The 6,301-nt window shown below is 29.6% G+C and overlaps 1 pseudogene; it reads right to left on the bottom strand.

Annotated features, from left to right (window-relative positions):
- Positions 1 to 5,283: 5,283 nt before the first annotated feature.
- LOC111036327 lies at positions 5,284 to 6,079 on the bottom strand (annotated as a pseudogene).
- Between the last annotated feature and the right edge of the window lie 222 nt (positions 6,080 to 6,301).

Here is a 6,301-nt window from a genome sequence, read left to right as displayed (position 1 = left end):
CGCACTGTCGGACTGCTTGCGCGAGAGTGTATATTTATAAATAAAGTTAAATTATACAAATTACGATTATAACTATAGAATCATTTGTAAATATTATTTATTTTTTTTTATAATTTATAATTCAGCTACTACTACTATTTAGCACTTGATACAATTAAGAAAAATACATTTTTTTCTAATTTACACACAACAATATGTACAGTAATGTTTCGATTATCCGCGGTTGGGCCCAATATATTATGTATGTATAAATAATTAATAAATTATATTAAAAAAATAAATAATCAAATAATTATAAAACATATTAACCTTTTTGTGATTTTTAAAATTAAATACAAAATAATAAAAATTAAAAATTGTATGTTAATGGTCTCGTTATCTGCGATTTAGATATCCTCGCAACTTTGCTGGAACGTAACCTCCGTGGATAACGAGGGATTACTGTATTGATTTAAGAATTTTATTTAGAGAAGGCAAAAATTACACAGGCGAAGCCGGTGTAATTAGATATTATTATTAGTAATTATTCAGCAAGTACGATATAAAAGCCGACCGATAAATAATCGGTAGTGTTTACCAGCTCGTAGAAATAATAATTTCTTACGTAAACCAATATTGTACAAATTTGGTTTTACGTTTTTTAACAAATTATTTATGTCCGCGACTGCGTTGGGTCGGCAGTCGGTAAATTAACCAACGTTCGGCGCCGGTCGTCATAATAATAATTATTTATTATAATAATATAATATGTTACGCTTTGCTAAGAAAGTATGTAATAAAATATTAAAATGTTATTTTCCCATCTAACGCGTTTGTTTATTTTCTTCTATTTTGGAACCCGATCATTTAACACTGTGGCAATCTCCACAAGTTATATTATACGATATTTTGAATTTTCTAATATTAAGACTAAGTTGTACAATACACATTCTTATAAAACAATAAACTAACCTTAGCTCGAATCAGTGAATTGTGCATCAGGATGTATCTACATCAGCAGAAAATGATGAAGACATTTCGCTCCGACTTGCACCTCGATCGATACGATTGGTCTGAGCGTTGAAATTTTACAAATCCAATAGTTTTTCATTACGGAAACTGGCAAGCCACAAAGAGATACAGGTACCATCATAATACATGCTTTGGCACAAATTTCCAAAACTCACAGCATAAGACATTATTAAAACAGTCGTGCAGAAAACATCACAACGAATCTTTCTTTATTTTAAACGTAGAAGTCGATAATCTTGTATAATTTAACGGCATATTATAAATTAATAATGAAATTAATACAACTTAGGTGTATCCATGTTAAAATTAAAACTTAACGCTGTAGGTTTGTGGCACGGGACACGACTAACTTAATCGGACACATACACTGAATTATTTCTATAACGATATAGAACCAATGGAACAGTCGTGTATCATTATCGCTTTAGAAGTTATTTTTAATTTTTCCCCCGTGATAAATGTTTAGAACGTCGCTCCGAAACTAATTTATTAAACGATAAAATTGTCGATAATGCTGGGTCGGGCTCGAGGCTCGGATTAACACTATCGTATTCTCTGTCATACCCCCTTTCTTCCTTTTATTATTATTAAAGCCACTTTCGTACGTACTTTTGCTCACCAACGTTAAATATTTTAATATTTCCTCTATTCTAAACATAAACATTTATATACATATACAACAGATCGACTCGGACTTTTCGGCGAATTAACAATTCGACGATATCTGTTTATAGTCTACGCCGGCAGTTAATATAATTGCAAGTTGCAACAAATTTGTCTCACCGAGAGGCATGTGGTATAGAAATATTATGTTTATTACTATAAATTATTATTGCCATTATTATATTACACGATAAGGTGGTAACGACGATATTAAGAGGTATAGCAAATAAAATTGCTTTAAAAATAAAACTTTATAATGAGATTTATTTATTTATTTACTATTTAAAGTGACTGGACATATTTCGACTTTTTAGATGTTTTTTTTCAAACACAACACAAGTGTTTTTCTTTGTGTACGGACCAAATTAGGTACTCTATATTTATCAGATGTGTGTCATAGAATATTTATTATAATATTATTATATCAAAGAAATCCATGTATAGGGGTATAGGACAGCGTTCTGTTATGAGCGGCTAAAAGGCACATACCTACGATCGCTATATTATTTAGTATTTATTATAGCTAAATTGTGCTATTGTCATGATTGTTACCAGGTGACTGACGGCTTGTCACCGTTAACTTAACTGTTCTCAAAAAATGTGTTTTAGTTTTCGAATTCACTGTTTCGATGATAACATGGCAATCATGGCACACAAACACAATACAGAACCAAGCTGGGACAGAAAATGTTTCTGGTCCTCGATAGTTCACTTTGACGCACACTTATATGTTCTGTTGTCTGTTACTTGGTTATCGTTTTTAGTCGGAAACGGAAATCGTAGATTAAGACTTATAAATATGACATAATTTTATTCGACGTATGATTCTACACTTTTAAAGCTGGATATTTTCCCACAAAGATTATCGAACCTACTATCTAAGACTAGACTATTCGTTTAATCGGTTATCCATTATCAATAGAAAACCAGTCGGTTTTTCCAATAAACATACTACATTAAATTGTTCGTCATTTTTTCCTATTTATATCAGTATATCACCAATGTATCTACTTTTTAATTTAATAAAATATTTTTTACAATGTATCAAGATTTTTAAGAAAGAATTTGGAGTGTATCGGTACGTATCGGGTCAATTTTGAGCGTTCAAGATGTTACACGTGCAATATACAAGCGATACGTACCGACCCGTATCGGACTCGGACTCCGATACGAGGTGGTACGTAACTATTTCGTGTCGATACGTATCGAATTTTTCTTCTTGAAAATCTTGTATCAATGATTAAAACAATTTAACAACTTACATTATTGAATCACACATTTATGCATCTTACTTTTTGTTAATGACAATTTTAATAAAACTAATTAATAATTATCACTGCAAAATAAAAATCTAATATAAAATGTAATATAAAGTTTTATTTTGCATATTTTGACTTTTTAGTGCATGTTTGCGTGCACATTTAAAAATTTTAAATGCAAATAAATCCGGTCTTTACATATAAGTACTTATATATACTTATACAACAATCAATTCAGAATTTACAATGCTATGTGCTAATTTAAAAACCTACAAGATTTGGAAAATATTGATATTTTTACGTTTTTATAAGTTTGGTGATTTGGATTTTGAAACTGATAGATGTAAAATTGGTGTTTGCATTGAATCAGGTGTATAACTTAAATTTTCACATCCATGTGTCGCAGTGATTGCAAGTTTGTACACAATCTTCCTTCAGATTCAACAAAAAGATTATTTTGCAACAATGAATCACACAATATCTAAAAAATCAAAACAAACAGTAAATATATATCACATACGGGCAATGACAAAGTGATTTCTTAAATCTATATTTTCACCATCATCATTTGGTATTGTTGAATCATTAATACTTAACGGAACGTGTCCATTACTATCTTAAAAAATATATTATATTGAAATCAACACCATGAAATATTTGGAAGGCCGCATCAAAAACTTCCGAGGGCCGAGGGTTGCCGGTTGAGTCGGTTGACTATACGGGCCGTTTCTTTTCGAGAATATCAAAACAAAAATTTGTAAATACCTATTTTGTTAACAAATATTTTGATAAGAGTTATCATGTGCAACACAGAGCTTGCAGAGTCGGTGGTACGAAAACTACAAGTCTACAACCAATTATTACCGAACGTAGATTCCATTGCTATTACCGTAATTGCTTTTTTAATTACAAAAATTAAATTTGTTTGCTACGGAGAAGGCAGTATTCAATCTTTTGTGTATTGAATAATAGTTATTTTCTACTATCAGGTAGGTTTTGTTACCCTAAATTTAAATAATATTTTCACAAATAATTACTGTGTTTACCTACCCATTCATTATTTTTCGAGATATTTTTGTTAAATTTTCCAAACTCATTTATTAATAGTTAGTTAGGTATGTGTATTAATTAAAAAACAAAATGTTAGATGGTCAAGTCTGAGGAAGCAGTTGCTAGCTTGGCTAAATTTGCCAAGAGCGATACACCTCCGTGGAAAGTACGCTGGTATACACCGGTAAATATTTTATTTGATAATTATTTTTAAAACTATGGTAAAAATGTATTTTATTTTTATTTTTTTTTTATAGAACTAAAAGTCCGCGATGGTGTAATTGTAAAACCAATCATTGGCCAAAATAATGGTGAAATTTGTGAAGTACGCTCTGTCAAGGCATTGAAAACGTAACTAAAAATATACTATCTTTGAATAATTTTGAGTTAAGCTTTTTATATTTGATTCATAAGTCTAGCATTCAGAGTAATACCTATTTAAACATTTTTTTCTCTCACTGATATTTACGCGTCATATCAAGTTTTCTAACTAATGCTGGTGATTTGTTAACTATGTGTGTGTTCTGTTCCTATGACCCACCGATTCAATACACTTGCGCATTTATTTCTATCTCATTTCAATGGTGTTCTTCAAATGTGGTTTTTTATTCCAACTTTTTGAGATTTGAGGTACTATACTTAAACATTGAAATTAAAATATAATCTATTGTGGATAATTTAAGGTTTTTTCAAGTTATTTAACAACTGATGTTTTTTGTTAATGCTTATTATTAATTTACAAATAATTTGAGTGGTTGTTGAACCAGAGTCTGAGGTATACGCATTGAATATTCCTGTGCTAAAGAAAGTTCATAAATCAAATTCATTTATATATATGCACCATTTATAAAATAATGAATTCATATAAAATTGACTCAAATAAGTGACGTAAAATTAATTTGTATATCAGCAACACTGTATATTCTTGTTATCTTACAAACTATTTAGAGTTTTATAATTTATTGAACCATTTCGGATGTTAAGATTTTTTTCTACAAATTAAAAATAATATTTGTCTAACCCTGAAAAAAAAATAAATATAGAATTAACAATCATTTAAATTTAATCCATATTTATTTATAACAATATACAATTGTTCTATGTTACACTAATTTATATTTGTTGTCCTATTAATTACAATTTTAATTCCACAATATTAAGGATTTCTTTTTAAAATTTTTTATTAGAAATATGCCTCTGCAGCATAATATTAGTTCTTACAATGACAAAAATCATAATTTTTTTTCTTTAATATTAATTTTTACAATGACCATTTGTTTTTTACATACGTTTTAACTGTTTATATTAAATTTTCTATTTCTATTGCTTTTGTGAAGTTTTAAGTCTGTTTAATTGTTGACACATTCAGGCCTAGGGGTTGATACAGAAACTCTGTAATTTTATATTTAGTTCTGGCAACCTCCGTTTGTCTACATTTGATGAGTATATGTTTGATTGTCAGCTGATATCCACATGTTATGCATTTGATTGTTCTTCATTGTTCATCAGATAACCGTTTGTGTAGCGAATATGTCCTATCCTTAGACGTGTTAACAATGCATAGTCTTTTCTGTTAAGATTCGCTATGTGATACCAACGTTCTGTTGTGCGTTTAATTTCGCTGAGCTTGGTTTCCTTTCCTTCTCACAGATGTTAATACATCTTAGAACGTCTTCATAAGTATGGTGCTGCTCGCTTATTTCTATTTTCTCATTATTAGCGGCTTCCTTTGCCAGACGGTCAACTCTTTTCCTTCTATGTTGCTGTGTCCTGGTATCTAGACAATCATTATTTTTGTTTTCATAGCAATTTATTGCTTCTATTATTTTTGATTTTATACTGTTGTTATTTCAATGGCTGCTTAAACATTTTATGGAGTTAGAGAGTCTGTGAGTATGACATAGTTACAAAGTAGTTGACAGTTTTTATACATTTTATGGCAGAGTATATTGCTAACATTTCGGCTGAGATTATGCTGCAGTTATTATTTATTTTATTTTTTATCTGAAAATAAGGAGCTATAATAGCTATTCCAGTTACAATATAGGTCCGTAATATGCTAATGATGTATTTAGAGATATTTTTGATTTGTCCATGGTGGAATGTTTTGTATTTCATAATTTATTATGTACTTAAGGTTGATGTGTTGAGAGCTTATTTATTCTTCTGTACATCAGTTGTATTAGTTATATGTTGTTATTAAAGGTATTGTTGAGGCGGAGATTGAATATTGTGTGGTAGGTAGATTTTTGGTTGTACATTGCATTTAGAGCTGCAAATTTGAGTATTAATTTGTTTCATCTATTTTTTAAAGGTAG

This window comes from Myzus persicae, unplaced genomic scaffold (assembly GCF_001856785.1).
Source record: "Myzus persicae strain clone G006 unplaced genomic scaffold, MPER_G0061.0, whole genome shotgun sequence".
NCBI lineage: Eukaryota > Metazoa > Arthropoda > Insecta > Hemiptera > Aphididae > Myzus > Myzus persicae.
This window is presented reverse-complemented; position numbering and strand designations above follow the sequence as displayed.